This window comes from Carassius gibelio, chromosome B3 (genome assembly GCF_023724105.1).
Source record: "Carassius gibelio isolate Cgi1373 ecotype wild population from Czech Republic chromosome B3, carGib1.2-hapl.c, whole genome shotgun sequence".
Taxonomy (NCBI): Eukaryota; Metazoa; Chordata; class Actinopteri; order Cypriniformes; family Cyprinidae; genus Carassius; species Carassius gibelio.
The window spans coordinates 50,447,729-50,472,061 of record NC_068398.1 but is presented as its reverse complement, the minus strand read 5'-3'; the positions used below and the strand labels follow the sequence as shown (position 1 = coordinate 50,472,061).

Here is a 24,333-nt window from a genome sequence, read left to right as displayed (position 1 = left end):
TCTAGGCCTTACGGTTTGGGCTGCACGTTCAGTTTTACGGCGGAAGAATAATAATAATAATAATAATTAAAGCTGCAAGCAGCATTTACCGGGGTTCAAGCACATTAAGGCCTCTGAGGTGGTCTGAGCCAACCTGGATGCATGGATGACAGTTAAACACATCCAAAATGGAGAACAGGCTAACAGACAGACACACACACTGAAAGTAAATGATTAGACTAATATATGTATACTCTATAAGCATATGCACACACACACACACACACACACACACAGAAAGACACACATATACATGCACAAACATTTTGTTGCAGATATAGGTATTTGAAATAAGTGATAGGTGACAATAAACTTATTGCAAGTCTTCTCCTTTTAAGAGTTTAGATGTCATTTTCAGGTTAAACTGTAATCACAATGTGGCAAAATAGTAAAAACTGATATATCTGTAAGAACAAAATGGAAAACATTGACTCAGTGAGATTTAAAATGTTATAACAGTTACATTTTTAATGTTTTGGGATGAATTCATGAATCCTTTCAACAGTACTGTTCAACTTAACTGAATGAGCCCATTAGTGGTCTTCCACTGCCATCTAGAGGTTATAAATTGCATTTACTCAAGCAACACTGTGTTTTTAAACATAACTGTTATAGTGTTTTTTTTTTTTTTTTGCCCAATCACTCTTAAATTTTGCATGCTTGTTTAGAATGAAATTATGCATTGTTTTACACAGTTTTGATAATGTGTGGGCTTTCTGTTTGTATAAATAGGCCTTTGTGTACACTATGAAAAGAACATACTATAAAATTACTGGTTTATAGTTGTCCAAATGCAATTGTTCAACATGTTTTTGATAATTATTGACCTTCAGAGTCTAGAGAATTGTACTTCAGTGGTTTTATTGATTTTCATCTTAAACCCTATCACAAGTATGCCAAAGTAACTTTTTAAAATAATCTTGAATATTTAATTAACAGCTTTATTGACAACATTGGTCCCAGAGGCAAAGTTGTTCAGAATGAGGAGATCTATCATATGATATGAAGATTTAGTGTTTTTGAGTGAATATATGAGCATTTTCAAACAATTTGGGGCCATTTACCATATAAATCTTGTGTTTTGAGACCTTTTCTACTGTTATAGCGCCACCTATGGTCTGATCTCCATGAAACTTTGCATGCTTGTTAAGAGTCACCTGTTACATGATTTCACCAAGGCTCATAAAGTTTTGAGTTTTCGTTTAGGTTTTATAGGCTTTGGGGTATGTTTGGCCACACCCCTTTTCCTAAATTATCCCCTTACAGCTAACCAAAGGATAAAATTCAACATTTTTTTAATAATTATTGATCTAGAGAGTCCACAGAATATTACTGCAGTGGTTTGGTTCCGATCGGACAAAAAACCTAGGACTAGTTCGCAAAAGTAGGTTTTTAACATATTTGTAAATAACAATTGAACGATTTGATTGACAGCAATGGTTCTTGAGGCAAAGTTGTGCATTACGAGGAGATCTATCAAATGATATGCATATTGTGTTGATATGTGAAACACCACGTGATTACAGAGCCATAAAACTCGTTAGCGCCAACTAGTGGCCGATTTCTTTCAAAATTCTTACAGACCTTAAGGTTCATGAGTCGAACGTACCCAGCGAGTTTCGTTCCGATCAACATCCGTTAACCCTTTCAAATAGGTGCTTAAATTTGTTTGGCCAATGGCGGCCATGTTTTTTGAGATATGCAAATGTCCTCATAGGTACTTGTGCCCCTTCAGACCAAGACACTGCATACCGATTTTCAAGTCGATCGAGCCAACGGTTGCCTAGTTATAGCAATTTATGTGTTTTTTCTATCTTATAGCGCCCCCAAGTGGCAGAGATGTGCAATTTTTTTTATTTGACCAAAGATTGAGCTCATACATATGTGTACCGAGTTTGGTGAAGATATCTCATTCCGTTCAAGAGTTATAGTCAAAATAGCATTTGGCTAACGTTAGCATAGACGCTTTTTGGTGTACTGTTTCGCGTAAGAATTGAAATTTCAACTTTTTTTTGATAATTATTGATATTGAGTGTCCAGGGAATATTTATGAATTGGTTTGGTTCTGATTGGTTGAAAATCCTAGGACTAGTTCGCAAAAGTAGGTTTCGGATATAGCTCGATTTAGCGAGAAAACGGTGCGTCGTAGACCCCAAAAAGGCACCGTGCACTTTTGTTCGGGCTAACCCAAGGATTGCAACAATGCCATGTTTTTGAGTCTACGGCTAACGGTTTACGATTTACGGCCAAAAATGTCCAAAATTTTAGTTTTTTGCGCTGTAGCGCCCCCGTTAGGCCGATTGGGTCGAGACTCGGTATCTGACAAGAAGGCCGGACTACTACATTCTGACCAAATTTCAGCTTTCTAGGCCTTACGGTTTGGGCTGCACGAACAGTTTGAGTGGAGAATAATAATAATAATAATAATAATAATAATAATAATAATAATAATAAAAATCCTAACAAATACAATAGGGTTTCAGCACTGCGTGCTTGAACCCCTAATTAAAGCTGCAAGCAGCATTTACGGGGTTCAAGCACATTAAGGCCTCTGAGGTGGTCTGAGCCAACCTGGATGTACGGATGACAGTTAAACACATCCAAAACGGAGAATAGGCTGACAGACAGACACACGCACTGAAATTAAATGATTAAACTAGTTTTAAGAGTTTGGATGTCATTTTCAGGTTTCACTGTAATCATAATGTGGCAAAATTTTAAAAACTGATAAGTCTGTATGAACAAAATGGAAAACTTTAACTCAGTGAGATTTAAAATGTTGTAACAGTGTTTTTTTTTATTGTTTAGGCATGAATTCATAAATCTTCTCAAAAGTACTGTTTCAATTTGCTGAATGAGCCCATTAGTGGTCTTCCGCTGCCATCTAGTGGTTGCATTTACTCAAACAACACTGTTTTTAAACATAACTGTTATAGTGTAAAGTTTTTTGCCCAATCTCTCTTAAATTTTGCATGCTTGTTTAGAATGAAATTAGGCTTTATTTTACACAGTTTTGATAGTTTGTGGGCTTTCTGTTTGTATAAATAGGCCTTTGTGTACACTGTGAAAAGAACATATTATACAATCACTGGTTTATAGTTGTCCAAATGCAATTTTTCAACATGTTTTTAATTATTATTGACCTTCAGAGTCTAGAGAATTGTACTTCAGTGGTTTTATTGATTATCAGCTTAAAGCCTTGGACTACTTTGCCAAAAGTAACTTTTTTAAATAATCTTCAATATTTAATTAACAGCTTTATTGACAACATTGGTCCCAAAAGTTGTTCAGAATGAGGAGATCTATCATATGATATGAAGATCTAGTGTTTATGTGAATATATGAGCATTTTCAGACAATTTGAGGCCATTTACCATATCAATCTTATGTTTTGAGACCTTTTCTACTGTCATAGCGCCACCTGTGGTCCGATCTCCATGAAAATTTGCATGCTTGTTAAGAGTCACCTGTTACATGTTTTCACCAAGTTTCATAAAGTTTTGAGTTTTCGTTTAGGTTTTATATGCTTTTGGGTATTTTGGTCACGCCCCTTTTCTAATTTAGCCAGTTAAAGCTAACCAAAGGACAAAATTCAACATTTTTTTGATAATTATTGATCTAGAGAGTCCAGATAAAATTACTGCAGTGGTTTGGTTTTTATCGGGTAAAAAATCTGGGACTAGTTCGCAAAAGTAAGTTTTTAACATATTTGTGAATAACAATTGAACGATTTGATTGACATCTTTGCTCCTTGAGGCAAAGTTGTTCACAAAGAGGAGATCTATCATATGATATGAAGATCTAATGTTTGTGTGAATGTATGAACATGTCCTACAAATTGTGATCATTTTCTATTGAAAATGTGTGTTTTTGAGGCTTTTTCAACTGTTATAGCGCCACCTATGATCCGATCTCCATGAAACTTTGCATGCTTGTTAAGAGTCACCTGTTACATGATTCCACGAAGTTTCATAAAGTTTTGAGTTTTCGTTTAGGTTTTATAGGCTTTGGGGTATGTTTGGCCACACCCCTTTTACTAAATTACCCCTTTACAGCTAACCAAAGGACAAAATTCAACATTTTTTTGATAATTATTGATCTAGAGAGTCCACAGAATATTACTGCAGTGGTTTGGTTCCGATCGGACAAAAAACCTAGGACTAGTTCGCAAAAGTAGGTTTTTAACATATTTGTGAATAACATTTGAACAATTTGATTGACAGCAATGGTTCTTGAGGCAAAGTTGTGCATTATGAGGAGATCTATCAAATGATATGCATATTGTGTTGATAAGTGAAACACCACGTGATTACAGAGCCATAAAACTCGTTAGCGCCAACTAGTGGCCGATTTCTTTCAAAATTCTTACAGACCTTAAGGTTCATGAGTCGAACGTACCCAGCGAGTTTCGTTCCGATCAACATCCGTTAACCCTTTCAAATAGGTGCTTAAATTTGTTTGGCCAATGGTGGCCATGTTTTTTGAAATATGCTAATGTCCTCATATGTACTTGTGCCCCTTCAGACCAAGACACTGCATACCAATTTTCAGGTCGATCGAGCCAACGGTTGCCTAGTTATAGCAATTTTTGTGTTTTTTCTATCTTATAGCGCCCCCAAGTGGCAGAGATGCGCAATGTTTTTGATTTGACCAAAGATTGAGCTCATACATATGTGTACCGAGTTTGGTGAAGATATCTCACTCCGTTCAAGAGTTATAGTCAAAATAGCATTTGGCTAACGTTACCCTAGACGCTTTTTGGCGTACTGCTTCGCGTAAGAATCGAAATTTCAACTTTTTTTTGATAATTTTTGATATTGAGTGGACAGTGGATATTTCTGCAGTGGTTTGATTCCGATTGGTTGAAAATCCTAGGACTAGTTCGCAAAAGTAGGTTTCGGATATAGCTCGATTTTGCGAGAAAAGGGTGCGTCGTAGACCCCAAAAAGGCGCCGTGCACTTTTGTTCAGTCTAACCCATGGATTGCAACAATGCCATGTTTTTGAGTTTACGGGTAACGGTTTACGATTTACGGCCAAAAATGTCCAAAATTTTTGTTTTTTGCACTGTAGCGCCCCCGTTTGGCCAATTGGGGTGAGACTTTGTCAGAATGTCCCCTCGGGGAGCTCTACAATCTGGCCAAGTTTCAGCTCTCTAGGCCTTACGGTTTGGTCTGCACGATCAGTTTTAGCGGAGAAAAATAATAATAATAAAAAAAATCCTTACAATTACAATAGGGTTTCAGCACTGCGTGCTTGAACCCCTAAAAATCCTAACAAATACAATAGGGTTTCAGCACTGCGTGCTTGAACCCCTAATAATTAAAGCTGCAAGCAGCATTTTACCGGGGTTCAAGCACATTAAGGCCTCTGAGGTGGTCAGAGCCAACCTGGATGCATGGATGACAGTTAAACACATCCAAAATGGAGAACAGGCTAACAGACAGACACACACACTGAAAGTAAATGATTAGACTAATATATGTATACTCTATAAGCATATGCACACACACACACACACACACACACACACACACACACATTTTGTTGCAGATATAGGTATTTGAAATAAGTGATAGGTGACAGTAAACTTATTGCAAGTCTTCTCTTTTTTAGAGTTTAGATGTCATTTTCAGGTTAAACTGTAATCATAATGTGGCAAAATTGTTAAAACTGATACATCTGTATGAACAAAATGGAAAACATCAATTCAATGAGATTTAAAATGTTATAACAGTTAATTTATTAATGTTTTGGCATGATTTTATAAAAACAGTACTAGCTGAATGAGCCCATTAGTGGTCTTCCACTGCCATCTAGTGGTTATAAATTGCATTTACTCAAACAACATTGTGTTTTTAAACATAACTGTTATAGTGTTGTTATTTTTATTTTGCCCAATCTCTCTTAAATTTTGCATGCTTGTTTAGAATGAAATTATGCATTATTTTACACAGTTTTGATAATTTGTGGGCTTTCTGATTGTATTAATAGGCCTTTGTGTGCACTATGAAAAGAACATATTATAAAATGACTGGTTTATAGTTGCCCAAATGCAATTTTTCAACATGTTTTTGATAATTATTGACCTTCAGAGTCTAGAGAATTGTACTTCAGTGGTTTTATTGATTTTCATCTTAAACTGTATCACAAGTATGCCAAGGTAACTTTTTTAAATAATCTTGAATATTTAATTAACAGCTTTATTGACAACATTGGTCCCAGAGGCAAAGTTGTTCAGAATGAGGAGATCTATCATATGATATGAAGATTTAGTGTTTTTGAGTGAATATATGAGCATTTTCAAACAATTTGAGGCCATTTACCATATAAATCTTGTGTTTTGAGACCTTTTCTACTGTTATAGCACCACCTATGGTCTGATCTCCATGAAACTTTGCATGCTTGTTAAGAGTCACCTGTTACATGATTTCACTTAGTTTCATAACGTTTTGAGTTTTCCTTTAGGTTTTATAGGCTTTGGGGTATGTTTGGCCACACCCCTTTTAATAAATTACGCTGTTACAGCTAACCAAAGGACAAAATTCAACATTTTTTTAATAATTATTGATCTAGAGAGTCCACAGAATATTACTGCAGTGGTTTGGTTCCGATCGGACAAAAAACCTAGGACTAGTTCGTAAAAGTAGGTTTTTAACATATTTGTGAATAACATTTGAACAATTTGATTGACCGCAATGGTTCTTGAGGCAAAGTTGTGCATTATGAGGAGATCTATCAAATGATATGCATATTGTGTTGATACATGAAACACCACGTGATTACAGAGCCATAAAACTCGTTAGCGCCAACTAGTGGCCGATTTCTTTCAAAATTCTTACAGACCTTAAGGTTCATGAGTCGAACGTACCCAGCGAGTTTCGTTCCGATCAACATCCGTTAACCCTTTCAAATAGGTGCTTAAAATTGTTTGGCCAATGGCGGCCATGTTTTTTGAGATATGCAAATGTCCTCATAGGTACTTGTGCCCCTTCAGACCAAGATACTGCATACCAATTTTCAAGTCGATCGAGCCAACGGTTGCCTAGTTATAGCCATTTATGTGTTTTTTCTATCTTATTGCGCCCCCAAGTGGCAGAGATGCGCAATTTTTTTTATTTGACCAAAAAATTGAGCTCATACATACGTGTACCAAGTTTGGTGAAGTTATCTCATTCCGTTCAAGAGTTATAGTTAAAATAGCATTTGGCCAACGTTACTATAGACGCTTTTTGCCGTACTGTTTCGCGTAAGAATCGAAATTTCAACTTTTTTTTGATAATTTTTGATATTGAGTGGACAGTGGATATTTCTGCAGTGGTTTGATTCCGATTGGTTGAAAATCCTAGGACTAGTTCGCAAAAGTAGGTTTCGGATATAGCTCGATTTTGCGAGAAAACGGTGCGTCGTAGACCCCAAAAAGGCGCCATACACTTTTGTTCGGTCTAACCCAAGGATTGCAACAATGCCATGTTTTTGAGTTTATGGGTAACGGTTTACGATTTACGGCCAAAAATGTACAAAATTTTTGTTTTTTGCACTGTAGCGCCCCCGTTTGGCCGATTGGGGTGAGACTTTGTCAGAATGTCCCCTCGGGGAGCTCTACAATCTGGCCAAGTTTCAGCTCTCTAGGCCTTACGGTTTGGTCTGCACGATCAGTTTTAGCGGAGAAAAATAATAATAATTAAAGCTGCAAGCAGCATTTACCGGGGTTCAAGCACATTAAGGCCTCTGAGGTGGTCTGAGCCAACCTGGATGCATGGATGACAGTTAAACACATCCAAAATGGAGAACAGGCTAACAGACAGACACACACACTGAAAGTAAATGATTAGACTAATATTTGTATACTCTATAAGCATATGCACACACACACACACACACACACACACAGAAAGACACACATATACATGCACAAACATTTTGTTGCAGATATAGGTATTTGAAATAAGTGATAGGTGACAATAAACTTATTGCAAGTCTTCTCTTTTTAAGAGTTTAGATGTCATTTTCAGGTTAAACTGTGATCACAATGTGGCAAAATTGTAAAAACTGATATATCTGTATGAACAAAATGGAACACATTGACTCAATGAGATTTAAAATGTTACAACAGTTAATTTTTTAATGTTTTGGCATGAATTCATGAATCCTTTCAACAGTACTGTTCAACTTAACTGAATGAGCCCATTAGTGGTCTTCCGCTGCCATCTAGTGGTTATAAATTGCATTTACTCAAGCAACACTGTGATTTTAAAAATAACTGTTATTGTGTTCTTTTTTTTTGCCCAATCTCTCTTAAATTTTGCATGCTTGTTTAGAATGAAATCATGCATTATTTTACACAGTTTTGATAATTTGTGGGCTTTCTGTTTGTATAAATAGGCCTTTGTGTACACTATGCAAATAACATTATAAAATTATTGGTTTATAGTTGCCCAAATGCAATTGTTCAACATGTTTTTGATAATTATTGACCTTCAGAGTCTAGAGAATTGTACTTCAGTGGTTTTATTGATTTTCATCTTAAACCGTATGACAAGTATGCCAAAGTAACTTTTTTAAATAATCTTGAATATTTAATTAACAGCTTTATTGACAACATTGGTCCCAGAGGCAAAGTTGTTCAGAATGAGGAGATTTATCATATGATATGAAGATTTAGTGTTTTTGAGTGAATATATGAACATTTTCAAACAATTTGAGGCCATTTACCATATAAATCTTGTGTTTTGAGACCTTTTCTACTGTTATAGCGCCACCTATGGTCCGATCTCCATGAAACTTTGCATGCTTGTTAAGAGTCAACTGATACATGATTTCACTGAGTTTCATAAAGTTTTGAGTTTTCCTTTAGGTTTTATAGGCTTTGGGGTATGTTTGGCCACACCCCTTTTCTAATTTACCCCGTTACAGCTAACCAAAGGACAAAATTCAAAATTTTTTTAATAATTATTGATCTAGAGAGTCCACAGAATATTACTGCAGTGGTTTGGTTCCGATTGGACAAAAAACCTAGGACTAGTTCGCAAAAGTAGGTTTTTAACATATTTGTGAATAACAATTGAACGATTTGATTGACAGCAATGGTTCTTGAGGCAAAGTTGTGCATTATGAGGAGATCTATCAAATGATATGCATATTGTGTTGATATGTGAAACACCACGTGATTACAGAGCCATAAAACTCGTTAGCGCCAACTAGTGGCCGATTTCTTTCAAAATTCTTACAGTCCTTTAGGGCTATGAGTCAAACATGCCCACCGAGTTTCGTTCTGATTGACATCCGTTAACCTTGTTAAATAGGTGCTCAAAATTCTTTGGCCAATGGCGGCCATGTTTTTTGAGATACGCGAATGTCCTCATAGGTACTTATGCCACTTCTGACAAAGACATGACATGCCAATTTTCAAGTCGATCGGACCAACGGTTGCTTAGTTATAGCCATTTATGTGTTTTTTCTGTCTTATAGCGCCCCCAAGTGGCAGAGGTGTGCAATTTTTTTTATTTGACCAAAGTTCTTGCTCTTACAAATGTCCAGCAAGTTTGGTTAAGATATCTCATTTCATTCACAAGTTATAGCCTGTTGCGTAAAATTGGTCCTCGACTTTCGAACGTTTTGGCAGCCCTTTACAACAGTGAGTCGAAATTTCAACTTTTTTTTGATAATTATTGATATTCACTGTCCAGAGAAAACTTCTGCAGTAGTTTGGTTCCGATTGGGTGAAAAACCTAGGACTAGTTCGCAAAAGTAGGTTTTGGACATACTTCAAGTTTGCGAAAAAATGAGGCCTCCTAGACCCCAAATCAGAATGACCATTTTTAATTTCGCTTGACCCAAGGATTCCAGAAATGTTAAATTTTTGAGTCTACGACAAGCGGTTTAGGAGCTATTAGCAAAAACGCATTTTTGATCGCTGTAGCGCCCCCCACTGGCCGAATGGGCTGGATCTTTGTATCTGAGTAGCGAGCAAGACTACTACCTTTTGACCAAGTTTCAGCTCTCTAGGCCTTACGGTTTGGGCTGCCCGTTCAGTTTTAAGGCGAAAGAATAATAATAATAATAATAAATATAGCTGCAAGCAGCAATTACGGGGCCAAGCACTCCAACGGCAAATGTAGGAGATAAGCATGGCATGAAGCATCACACCAAATACATTTATAAGCAATAACAGCAATTATAGGATTATTGTAATTGAAATGGCAAAACAATCATAATACCACCTCTAGTAGCATGATTACTTGGCTTATCAAATTTGACCAATAGGTGGCACTGTTATAAAATCAATTTGGTGTACTCTGTGTGACTTTTCAATGACACACACAAAGTTTGGTGTCAATATGCGAAAGCATTCCATGGATAAAGCCTCAAGTGTCATTTTCTCATTGTGCCTCAAATTCGTCGATGTGGTATGCGAAAACGGTTTTGTCTATCGACACAAAATCCATAACTTTGAGTCAGTATAGTCAGAAGATCATTTGATTCGAATTTGGTGAAAATCGGACATACGGTTGATGAGGAGTTCGAAAAAGTATGTTTTCAACATAAATCAAAATGGCGGACCGGAAGTTCAGCTTACTATGGTATATTTGGTATCTATGTTATCGGCATAAGCCAGGGAATATTTTGAGCCCAGTTTCATTCAAATAGGCTAATGCAATAAAAAGTTATTAGCATTTTAAAAAGTGTAATTACTCATGGTTAATGAATGGTTTATTACTCTTGACCAATAGGTGGCGCTGTTACCAAATTTATGTGGCATGGTCAGTGTGAGGTGGCGATGACACATACAAAATTTGGTGCAAATATGTCAAAGTGTTGCAGAGATACAGCCTCAAATGCATTTTGGCACCCTTCCAGCAAATTCGTTGATGCGCTAAATGAGAACCGTTTCGTATATCGACACGAAATCCATAACTTTTTGCCAGCATGGTCTGAAGATGATTCACGTCAAATTTGGTGAAAATTGGACTAACGGTCTAGGAGGAGTTTGAAAAAGTAGGTTTTCAACATTAAGCAAAATGGCGGACAGGAAGTAAGGCCAATTTTCACATAATTGGTATCAATGCTCTCGGCATGACCCACAGAATATAGCGAGATCATTTTAATTTTAATAGTCTAATTTATTCAAAAGTTATTAGCATTTATGTGATATTTCATTATAACTATTGGCCACAAGGTGGCGCTGCCACCAAACTTTTTGAGTACCTTCAGGGCATGGAGCCGAATATTTTTGTAATTATTTGCGAAACGATACGATGCTGCGTTCAAAAAATACAGCATTTTAAAACATAATTCAAAATGGCCGACGCTTAAAATGGCCGACACAGGAAAATTGGATATCATTCGACTCGCCATGACTCACTGAATCTAAAGAGACCAGTTGTGTGATTTTTTGCCAAACCAATCAGAAGTTATAAGCCAAAATATGCATTTTTCATATCTCCTGACCACTAGGTGGCGCTGTGTTGAAACACTGCAGGTAGTCTCAGGTCATGCTTATTATAACACACACCAAGTTTGGTCTCAATATGCCAAACCGTTGCTGAGATATAGCCTCACGTGTATTTTTGCGTGCTTTTCATCATATTTTTTCACCTGTCATTCGAGAACGGTTGGAGGAATCAACTTGAATTCCATAACTTTTAGCCAACATGGTCTGAAGATGATCTGAGCCAATTTTCGTGAAAATCGGACAAACCGTCTAGGACGAGTTCGAAAAAGTATGTTTTTCGAACAATCGAAAATAGCGGAAAAACTAAACCTTGCGATTTTTGAATTTTGGGGTTCATTCGACTTGGCATGAGCCAAGGATTCAGAGGAAAAAAGAATTTCCATTTTCTGGCTTACGGTTCAAAAGTTATTAGCATACAAACATTGAAAGTTTGGACAAGTGGTGGCGCTAGAGAGTAGGAGTTAGAGACTTCAAATTAGCTATAGTTAATGTTGGGACTGTCCTCTATCAGTGTGCCAAATTATACAACTTTCCCGCAATCGGTTCTATGGGCTGCCATAGACTTGCGGCGGAAGAAGAAGAAGAAGAATAATAACGCCAACGAAAACAATAGGTGCCTACGCACCTTCGGTGCTTGGCCCCTAAAAATCCTAACAATTACAATAGGGTTTCAGCACTGCGTGCTTGAACCCCTAATTAAAGCTGCAAGCAGCATTTACGGGGTTCAAGCATTTAAGGCATCTGAGGTGGTCTGAGCCAACCTGGATGTACGGATGACAGTTAAACACATCCAAACTGGAGAATCGGCTGACAGACAGACACACGCACTGAAATTAAATGATTAAACTAGTTTTTAAGAGTTTGGATGTCATTTTCAGGTTTCACTGTAATCATAATGTGGCAAAATTTTAAAAACTGATAAGTCTGTATGAACAAAATGGAAAACTTTAACTCAGTGAGATTTAAAATGTTGTGACAGTGTTTTTTTTTTATTGTTTAGGCATGAATTCATAAATCTTTTCAAAAGTACTGTTTACATTTTCTGAATGAGCCCATTAGTGGTCTTCAGCTGCCATCTAGTGGTTATAAATTGCATTTACTCAAACAACACTGTTTTTAAACATAACTGTTATAGTGTTATGTTTTTTGCCCAATCTCTCTTAAATTTTGCATGCTTGTTTAGAATGAAATTAGGCATTATTTTACACAGTTTTTATAATTTGTGGGCTTTCTGTTTGTATTAATAGGCCTTTGTGTACACTGTGAAAAGAACATATTATACAATCACTGGTTTATAGTTGTCCAAATGCAATTGTTCAACATGTTTTTGATAATTATTGACCTTCAGAGTCTAGAGAATTGTACTTCAGTGGTTTTATTGATTTTCAGCTTAAAGCCTTGGACTACTTTGAAAAAGTAACTTTTTAAAATAATCTTGAATATTTAATTAACAGCTTTATTGACAACATTGGTCCCAGAAGTTGTTCAGAATGAGGAGATCTATCATATGATATGAAGATCTAGTGTTTATGTGAATATATGAGCATTTTCAGACAATTTGAGGCCATTTACCATGTAAATCTTATATTTTGAGACCTTTTCTACTGTTATAGCGCCACCTATGGTCCGATCTCCATTAAAATTTGCATGGTTGTTAAGGGTCAGCTGTTACATGTTTTCTCTAAGTTTCATAAAGTTTTGAGTTTTCGTTTAGGTTTTATATGCTTTTGGGTATTTTGGTCACGCCCCTTTTCTAATTTAGCCAGTTATAGCTAACCAAAGGACAAAATTCAAAATTTTTTGATAATTATTGATCTAGAGAGTCCAGAGAAAATTACTGCAGTAGTTTGGTTTCGATCGGGTAAAAAACCTGGGACTAGTTCGCAAAAGTAGCTTTTTGACATATTTGTGAATTGCAATTGAACGATTTGATTGACATCTTCGCTCCTTGAGGCAAAGTTGTTCACAAAGAGGAGATCTATCATATGATATGAAGATCTAGTGTTTGTGTGAATGTATGAACATGTCCTACAAATTGTGATCATTTTCTATTGAAAATGTGTGTTTTTGAGGCTTTTTCAACTGTTATAGCGCCACCTATGATCCAATCTCCATGACATTTTGCATGCTTGTTAAGAGTCACGTGTTACATGTTTTCACCGAGTTTTATAAAGTTTTGAGTTTTTGTTTAGGTTTTATAGGCTTTGGGGTATGTTTGGCCACACCCCTTTTTCTAAATTATCCATTTACAGCTAACCAAAGGACAAAATTCAACATTTTTTTAATAATTATTGATTTAGAGAGTCCACAGAATATTACTGCAGTGGTTTGGTTCCGATCGGGCAAAAAACCTAGGACTAGTTCGCAAAAGTAGGTTTTTAACATATTTGTGAATAACAATTGAACGATTTGATTGACAGCAATGGTTCTTGAGGCAAAGTTGTGCATCATGAGGAGATCTATCAAATGATATGCATATTGTGTTGATATGTGAAACACCACGTGATTACAGAGCCATAAAACTCGTTAGCGCCAACTAGTGGCCGATTTCTTTCAAAATTCTTACAGACCTTAAGGTTCATGAGTCGAACGTACTCAGTGAGTTTCGTTCCAATCAACATCCGTTAACCCTTTCAAATAGGTGCTTAAAATTGTTTGGCCAATGGCGGCCATGTTTTTTGAGATATGCAAATGTCTTCATAGGTACTTGTGCCCCTTCAGACCAAGACATTGCATACCAATCTTCAAGTCGATCGAGCCAACGGTAGCTTAGTTATAGCAATTTATGTGTTTTTTCTGTCTTATTGCGCCCCCAAGTGGCAGAGATGCGCAATTTTTTTGATTTCACCAAAGATTGAGCTCATACATATGTGTACCGAGTTTGGTGAAGATATCTCATTCCGTTCAAGAGTTATAGTCAAAATAGCATTTGGCTAACGTTAGCATAGACGCTTTTTGGTGGACTGTTTCGCGTAAGAATTGAAATTTCAACTTTTTTTTTGATAATTATTGATATTGAGTGTCCAGGGAATATTTATGAAGTGGTTTGGTTCAGATTGGTTGAAAATCCTAGGACTAGTTCACAAAAGTAGGTTTCGGATATAGCTCGATTTTGCGAGAAAACGGTGCGTCGTAGACCCCAAAAAGGCGCATACACTTTTGTTCGGGCTAACCCAAGGATTGCAACGATGCCATGTTTTTGAGTCTACGGCTAACGGTATACGATTTACGGCCAAAAATGTCCAAAATTTTTGTTTTTTGTGCTGTAGCGCCCCCGTTTGGCCGATTGGGGTGAGACTTTGTCAGAATGTCCCCTCGGGGAGCTCTACATTCTGGCCAAGTTTCAGCTCTCTAGGCCTTACGGTTTGGTCTGCACGATCAGTTTTAGCGGAGAAAAATAATAATAATAAAAAAAATCCTTACAATTACAATAGGGTTTCAGCACTGCGTGCTTGAACCCCTAATAAAAATCCTAACAAATACAATAGGGTTTCAGCACTGCGTGCTTGAACCCCTAATAATAATAATAATAAAAATCCTAACAATTACAATAGGGTTTCAGCACTGCGTGCTTGAACCCCTAATAATAATAATAATAATAATAATAAAAATCCTAACAAATACAATAGGGTTTCAGCACTGCGTGCTTGAACCCCTAATAAAAATCCTTACAATTACAATAGGGTTTCAGCACTGCGTGCTTGAACCCCTAATTAAAGCTGCAAGCAGCATTTTACCGGGGTTCAAGCATTTAAGGCATCTGAAGTGGTCAGAGCCAACCTGGATGTTTGGATGACATTTAAACACATCCAAAATGGAGAACAGGTTAACAGACAGACACACACACTGAAAGTAAATGATTAGACTAATATATGTATACTCTATAAGCATATGCACACACACACACACAAAGACACACATATACATGCACAAACATTTTGTTGCAGATATAGGTATTTGAAATAAGTGATAGGTGACATACAATTATTGCAAGTCTTCTCTTTTTCAGAGTTTAGATGCCATTTTCAGGTTAAACTGTAATCATAATGTGGCAAAATTGTAAAAACTGATACATCTGTATAAACAAAATGGAAAACATCAATTCAATGAGATTTAAAATGTTATAACAGTTCATTTATTAATGTTTTGGCATGAATTCATGAAAACAGTACTGTTCAACTAGCTGAATGAGCCCATTAGTGGTCTTCCGCTGCCATCTAGTGGTTATAAATTGCATTTACTCAAACAACACTGTGTTTTAAAACATAACTGTTATAGTGTTGTAATTTTTTTTTTGCCCAATCTCTCTTAAATTTTGCATGCTTGTTTAGAATGAAATCATGCATTATTTTACACAGTTTTGATAATTTGTGGGCTTTCTGTTTGTATAAATAGGCCTTTGTGTACACTATGCAAATAACATATTATAAAATGATTGGTTTATAGTTGCCCAAATGCAATTGTTCAACATGTTTTTGATAATTATTGACCTTCAGAGTCTAGAGAATTGTACTTCAGTGGTTTTATTGATTTTCATCTTAAACCGTATCACAAGTATGCCAAAGTAACTTTTTTAAATAATCTTGAATATTTAATTAACAGCTTTATTGACAACATTGGTCCCAGAGGCAAAGTTGTTCAGAATGAGGAGATTTATCATATGATATGAAGATTTAGTGTTTTTGAGTGAATATATGAACATTTTCAAACAATTTGAGGCCATTTACCATATAAATCTTGTGTTTTGAGACCTTTTCTACTGTTATAGCGCCACCTATGGTCTGATCTCCATGAAACTTTGCATGCTTGTTAAGAGTCACCTGTTACATGATTTCACTGAGTTTCATAAAGTTTTGAGTTTTCCTTTAGGTTTTATAGGCTTTGGGGTATGTTTGGCCACACCCCTTTTTCTAAATTATCCCTTTACAGCTAACCAAAGGACAAAATTCAACATTTTTTTAATAATTATTGATCTAGAGAGTCCACAGAATATTACTGCAGTGGTTTGGTTCCGATCGGGCAAAAAACCTAGGACTAGTTCGCAAAAGTATGTTTTTAACATATTTGTGAATAACAATTGAACGATTTGATTGACAGCAATGGTTCTTGAGGCAAAGTTGTGCATTACGAGGAGATCTATCAAATGATATGCATATTGTGTTGATATGTGAAACACCACGTGATTACAGAGCCATAAAACTCGTTAGCGCCAACTAGTGGCCGATTTCTTTCAAAATTCTTACAGACCTTAAGGTTCATGAGTCGAACGTACCCAGCGAGTTTCGTTCCGATCAACATCCGTTAACCCTTTCAAATAGGTGCTTAAAATTGTTTGGCCAATGGCGGCCATGTTTTTTGAGATATGCAAATGTCCTCATAGGTACTTGTGCCCCTTCAGACCAAGACACTACATACAGATTTTCAAGTCGATCGAGCCAAGGGTTGCCTAGTTATAGCAATTTATGTGTTTTTTCTATCTTATAGCGCCCCCAAGTGGCAGAGATGCGCAATTTTTTTGATTTGACCAAAGATTGAGCTCATACATATGTGTACCGAGTTTGGTGAAGATATCTCATTCCGTACAAGAGTTATAGTCAAAATAGCATTTGGCTAACGTTAGCATAGATGCTTTTTGGTGTACTGTTTCACGTAAGAATTGAAATTTCAAATTTTTTTTGATAATTATTGATATTTAGTGTCCAGGGAATATTTATGAGTTGGTTTGGTTCTGATTGGTTGAAAATCCTAGGACTAGTTCGCAAAAGTAGGTTTCGGATATAGCTCGATTTTGCGAGAAAACGGTGCGTCGTAGACCCCAAAAAGGCGCCATGCACTTTTGTTCGGGCTAACCCAAGGATTGCAACAATGCCATGTTTTTGAGTCTACGGCTAACGGTATACGATTTACGGCCAAAAATGTCAAAAATTTTAGTTTTTTGCGCTGTAGCGCCCCCGTTAGGCCGATTGGGTCGAGACTCGGTATCTGACAAGAAGGCCGGACTACTACATTCTGACCAAATTTCAGCTTTCTAGGCCTTACGGTTTGGGCTGCACAAATAGTTTGAGTGGAGAATAATAATAATAATAATAATAATTAAAGCTGCAAGCAGCATTTTACCGGGGTTCAAGCATTTAAGGCATCTGAGGTGGTCAGAGCCAACCTGGATGCACTGATGACATTTAAAGACATCCAAAATGGAGAACAGGCTATCAGACAGACACTAACACAGAAAGTAAATGATTAGAGTAATATATGTATACTCTATAAGCATATGCACACACACACACACACACACACACACACAAAAACACACATATACATGCACACACATTTTGTTGCAGATATAGGTATTTGAAATAAGGGATAGGTGACATAAAATTATTGCAAGTCTTCTCTTTTTCAGAGTTTAGATGTCATTTTCAGGTTAAACTGTAATCATAATGTGGCAAAATTGTAAAAACTGATACATCTGTATGAACAAAATGGAAAACATCAATTCAATGATATTTAAAATGTTATAACAGTTAATTTATTAATGTTTTGGCATGAATTCATGAAAACAGTACTGTTTAACTAGCTGAATGAGCCCATTAGTGGTCTCCCGCTGCCATCTAGTGGTTATAAATTGCATTTACTCAAGCAACACTGTGTTTTTAAATATAACTATTATAGTGTTGTTATTTTTTTTTTGCCCAATTTCTCTAAAATTTTGCATGCTTGTTTAGAATGAAATTATGCATTATTTTACACAGTTTTGATAATTTGTGGGCTTTCTGTTTGTATTAATAGGCCTTTGTGTACACTATGCAAATAACATATTATAAAATTACTGGTTTATAGTTGTCCAAATGCAACTGTTCAACATGTTTTTGATAATTATTGACCTTCAGAGTCTAGAGAATTGTACTTCAGTGGTTTTATTGATTTTCATCTGAAACCCTATCACTAGTATGCCAAAGTAACTTTTTGAAATAATCTTGAATATTTAATTAACAGCTTTATTGACAACATTGGTCCCAGAGGCAAAGTTGTTCAGAATGAGGAGGTCTATCATATGATATGAAGATCTAGTGTTTTTGAGTGAATATATGAGCCTTTTCAAACAATTTGAGGCCATTTACCATATAAATCTTGTGTTTTGAGACCTTTTCTACTGTTATAGCGCCTCCTATGGTCCGATCTCCATGAAACTTTGCATACTTGTTAAGAGTCACCTGATACATGTTTTCCCGAAGTTTCATAAAGTTTAGAGTTTTCGTTTAGGTTTTATAGGCTTTGGGGTATGTTTGGCCACACCCCTTTTCTTAATTACCCCTTTAACGCTAACCAAAGTACAAAATTCAAAATTTTTTTGATAATTATTGATCTAGAGAGTCCACAGAATATTACTGCAGTGGTTTGGTTCCGATCGGGTAAAAAACCTAAGACTAGTTCGCAAAAGTAGGTTTTTTACATAGTTGTGAATAATTAATGAACGGTTTGATTGACAGCAATGGTTCTTGAGACAAAGTTGTGCATTATGAGGAGATCTATCAAATGATATGCATATTGTGTTGATATGTGAAACACCACGTGATTACAGAGCCATAAAACTCGTTAGCGCCAACTAGTGTCCTATTTCTTTCAAAATTCTTACAGACCTTAAGGTTCATGAGTCGAACGTACCCAGTGAGTTTCGTTCCGATCAACATCCGTTAACCCTTTCAAATAGGTGCTTAAAATTGTTTGGCCAATGGCGGCCATGTTTTTTGAGATATGCAAATGTCCTCATAGGTACTTGTGCCCCTTCAGACCAAGACACTGCATACCAATTTTCAAGTCGATCGAGCCAACGGTTGCCTAGTTATAGACATTTATGTGTTTTTTCTATCTTATTGCGCCCCCAAGTGGCAGAGATGCGCAATTTTTTTTATTTGACCAAAGATTGAGCTCATACATATGTGTACCATGTTTGGTGAAGATATCTCATTTCATTCATGAGTTATAGCCTGTTGCGTAAAATTGGTCCTCGACTTTCGAATGTTTTGGCATCCCATTACGACAGTGAGTCGAAATTTCTACTTTTTTTTGATAATTATTGATATTCACTGGACAGAGAACATTTCTGCAGTGGTTTGGTTCAGATTGGGCGAAAAACCTAGGACAAGTTCGCAAAAGTAGGTTTTGGACATACGTCAAATTTGCGAAAAAACGAGGCCTCCTAGACCCAAAATCAGAGTGACCGTTTTTAATTTCGCATGACCCACGGATTCCAGAAATGTTAAATTTTTGGCTCTATCACAAGCGGTTTAGGAGCTATTAGCAAAAACGCATTTTTGATCACTGTAGCGCCCCCCACTGGCCGATTGGGCCAGATCTTTGCGCCTGAGTAGCGAGCAAGACTACTACCTTTTGACCAAGTTTCAGCTCTCTAGGCCTTACGGTTTGGGCTGCCCGTTCAGTTTTAAGGCGGAAAAATAATAATAATAATAATTAAAGCTGCAAGCAGCATTTACCGGGGTTCAAGCACATTAAGGCCTCTGAGGTGGTCAGAGCCAACCTGGATGCATGGATGACAGTTAAACACATCCAAAATGGAGAACAGGCTAACAGACAGACACACACACTGAAAGTAAATAATTAGACTAATATATTAATACTCTATAAGCATATGCACACACACACACACACACAAAGACACACATATACATGCACAAACATTTTGTTGCGGATATAGGTATTTGAAATAAGTGATAGGTGATAAACTTATTGCAAGTCTTCTCTTTTTAAGAGTTTAGATGTCATTTTGAGGTTAAACTGTAATCATAATGTGGCAAAATTTTAAAAACTGATATATCTGTATGAACAAAATGGAAAACATTGACTCAATGAGATTTAAAATGTTATAACAGTTCATTTTTAATGTTTTGGCATGAATTCATAAATCCTTTCAACAGTACTGTTCAACTTTACTGAATGAGCCCATTAGTGGTCTTCCGCTGCCATCTAGTGGTTATAAATTGCATTTACTCCAAGAACACTGTGTTTTTAAACATAACTGTTATAGTGTTATTTTGTTTTTTTGCCCAATCTCTCTTAAATTTTGCATGCTTGTTTAGAATGAAATTATGCATTATTTTACACAGTTTTGATTATTTGTGGGCTTTCTGATTGTATTAATAGGCCTTTGTGTGCACTATGAAAAGAACATATCATAAAATGACTGGTTTATAGTTGCCCAAATGCAATTGTTCAACATGTTTTTGATAATTATTGACCTTCAGAGTCTAGAGAATTGTACTTCAGTGGTTTTATTGATTTTCATCTTAAACCGTATCACAAGTATGCCAAAGTAACTTTTTCAAATAATCTTGAATATTTAATTAACAGCTTTATTGACAACATTGGTCCCAGAGGCAAAATTGTTCAGAATGAGGAGATTTATCATATGATATGAAGATTTAGTGTTTTTGAGTGAATATATGAACATTTTCAAACAATTTGAGGCCATTTACCATATAAATCTTGTGTTTTGAGACCTTTTGTACTGTTATAGCGCCACCTATGGTCTGATCTCCATGAAACTTTGCATGCTTGTTAAGAGTCACCTGTTACATGATTTCAGTGAGTTTCATAAAGTTTTGAGTTTTCGTTTAGGTTTTATAGGCTTTGGGGTATGTTTGGCCACACCCCTTTTCCTAAATTACCCCTTTACAGCTAACCAAAGGACAAAATTCAACATTTTTTTAATAATTATTGATCTAGAGAGTCCACAGAATATTACTGCAGTGGTTTGGTTCCGATCGGACAAAAAACCTAGGACTAGTTCGCAAAAGTAGGTTTTTAACATATTTGTGAATAACAATTGAACGATTTGATTGACAGCAATGGTTCTTGAGGCAAAGTTGTGCATTATGAGGAGATCTATCAAATGATATGCATATTGTGTTGATATGTGAAACACCACGTGATTACAGAGCCATAAAACTCGTTAGCGCCAACTAGTGGCCGATTTCTTTCAAAATTCTTACAGACCTTAAGGTTCATGAGTCGAACGTACCCAGCGAGTTTCGTTCCGATCAACATCCGTTAACCCTTTCAAATAGGTGCTTAAAATTGTTTGGCCAATGGCGGCCATGTTTTTTTGAGATATGCAAATGTCCTCATAGGTACTTGTGCCCCTTCAGACCAAGACATTGCATACCAATTTTCAAGTCGATCGAGCCAACGGTTGCCTAGTTATAGCCATTTATGTGTTTTTTCTATCTTATAGCGCCCCCAAGTGGCAGAGATGCGCAATTTTTTTTATTTGACCAAAGATTGAGCTCATACATATGTGTACCGAGTTTGGTGAAGATATCTCATTCCGTTCAAGAGTTATAGTTAAAACAGCATTTGGCTAACGTTAGCATAGACGCTTTTTGGCGTACTGTTTCGCGTATGAATCGAAATTTCTACTTTTTTTTGATAATTATTGATATTGAGTGTCCAGGGAATATTTATGAAGTGGTTTGGTTCTGATTGGTTGAAAATCCTAGGACTAGTTCGCAAAAGTAGGTTTCGGATATAGCTCGATTTTGCGAGAAAACGGTGCGTCGTAGACCCCAAAAAGGCGCCGTGCACTTTTGTTTGGGCTAACCCAAGGATTGCAACAATGCCATGTTTTTGAGTCTACGGCTAAGGGTTTACGATTTACGGCCAAAAAAGTCAAAAAATTTAGTTTTTTGCGCTGTAGCGCCCCCGTTAGGCCGATTGGGTCGAGACTCGGTATCTGACAAGAAGGCCGGACTACTACAATCTGACCAAATTTCAGCTTTCTAGGCCTTACGGTTTGGGCTGCACGAACAGTTTGAGTGGAGAATAATAATAATAATTAAAGCTGCAAGCAGCATTTACGGGGTTCAAGCACATTAAGGCCTCTGAGGTGGTCTGAGCCAACCTGGATGTACGGATGACAGTTAAACATATCCAAAACGGAGAATAGGCTGACAGACAGACACACGCACTGAAATTAAATGATTAAACTAGTTTTAAGAGTTTGGATGTCATTTTCAGGTTTCACTGTAATCATAATGTGGCAAAATTTTAAAAACTGGTAAGTCTGTATGAACAAAATGGAAAACTTTAACTCAGTGAGATTTAAAATGTTGTAACAGTGTTTTTTTTTTTTATTGTTTAGGCATGAATTCATAAATCTTCTCAAAAGTACTGTTTCAATTTGCTGAATGAGCCCATTAGTGGTCTTTCGCTGCCATCTAGTGGTTGCATTTACTCAAACAACACTGTTTTTAAACATAACTGTTATAGTGTAAAGTTTTTTGCCCAATCTCTCTTAAATTTTGCATGCTTGTTTAGAATGAAATTAGGCTTTATTTTACACAGTTTTGATAGTTTGTGGGCTTTCTGTTTGTATAAATAGGCCTTTGTGTACACTGTGAAAAGAACATATTATACAATCACTGGTTTATAGTTGTCCAAATGCAATTTTTCAACATGTTTTTCATTATTATTGACCTTCAGAGTCTAGAGAATTGTACTTCAGTGGTTTTATTGATTTTCAGCTTAAAGCCTTGGACTACTTTCACTTTGCCAAAGTAACTTTTTTAAATAATCTTCAATATTTAATTAACAGCTTTATTGACAACATTGGTCCCAAAAGTTGTTCAGAATGAGGAGATCTATCATATGATATGAAGATCTAGTGTTTATGTGAATATATGAGCATTTTCAGACAATTTGAGGCCATTTACCATATCAATCTTATGTTTTGAGACCTTTTCTACTGTCATAGCGCCACCTGTGGTCCGATCTCCATGAAAATTTGCATGCTTGTTAAGAGTCACCTGTTACATGTTTTCACCAAGTTTCATAAAGTTTTGAGTTTTCGTTTAGGTTTTATATGCTTTTGGGTATTTTGGTCACGCCCCTTTTCTAATTTAGCCAGTTAAAGCTAACCAAAGGACAAAATTCAACATTTTTTTGATAATTATTGATCTAGAGAGTCCAGAGAAAATTACTGCAGTGGTTTGGTTTCGATCGGGTAAAAAATCTGGGACTAGTTCGCAAAAGTAAGTTTTTAACATATTTGTGAATAACAATTGAACGATTTGATTGACATCTTCGCTCCTTGAGGCAAAGTTGTTCACAAAGAGGAGATCTATCATATGATATGAAGATCTAGTGTTTGTGTGAATGTATGAACATGTCCTACAAATTGTGATCATTTTCTATTGAAAATGTTTGTTTTTGAGGCTTTTTCAACTGTTATAGCGCCACCTATGATCCGATCTCCATGAAACTTTGCATGCTTGTTAAGAGTCACCTGATACATGATTCCACGAAGTTTCATAAAGTTTTGAGTTTTCGTTTAGGTTTTATAGGCTTTGGGGTATGTTTGGCCACACCCCTTTTACTAAATTACCCCTTTACAGCTAACCAAAGGACAAAATTCAACATTTTTTTGATAATTATTGATCTAGAGAGTCCACAGAATATTACTGCAGTGGTTTGGTTCCGATCGGACAAAAAACCTAGGACTAGTTCGTAAAAGTAGGTTTTTAACATATTTGTGAATAACATTTGAACAATTTGATTGACAGCAATGGTTCTTGAGGCAAAGTTGTGCATTATGAGGAGATCTATCAAATGATATGCATATTTCGTTGATATGTGAAACACCACGTGATTACAGAGCCATAAAACTCGTTAGCGCCAACTAGTGGCCGATTTCTTTCAAAATTCTTACAGACCTTAAGGTTCATGAGTTGAACGTACCCAGCGAGTTTTGTTCCGATCAACATCCGTTAACCCTTTCAAATAGGTGCTTAAAATTGTTTGGCCAATGGCGGCCATGTTTTTTTG

General features: G+C 36.3%; 2 long non-coding RNA genes across 2 annotated transcripts in view; one reads left to right on the top strand and one right to left on the bottom strand.

Annotated features, from left to right (window-relative positions):
* LOC127952453 (uncharacterized) overlaps positions 1-24,333 on the top strand; it is a 61,063-nt gene that overhangs the window by 33,786 nt on the left and 2,944 nt on the right. The window lies entirely within an intron of this gene.
* Positions 481-16,897, bottom strand: LOC127952457 (uncharacterized). Its single transcript, XR_008152958.1, has 2 exons — positions 15,984-16,897; positions 481-866 (listed from the first exon to the last, which is right to left on the bottom strand). It is a non-coding gene; the product is annotated as an uncharacterized LOC127952457 (long non-coding RNA).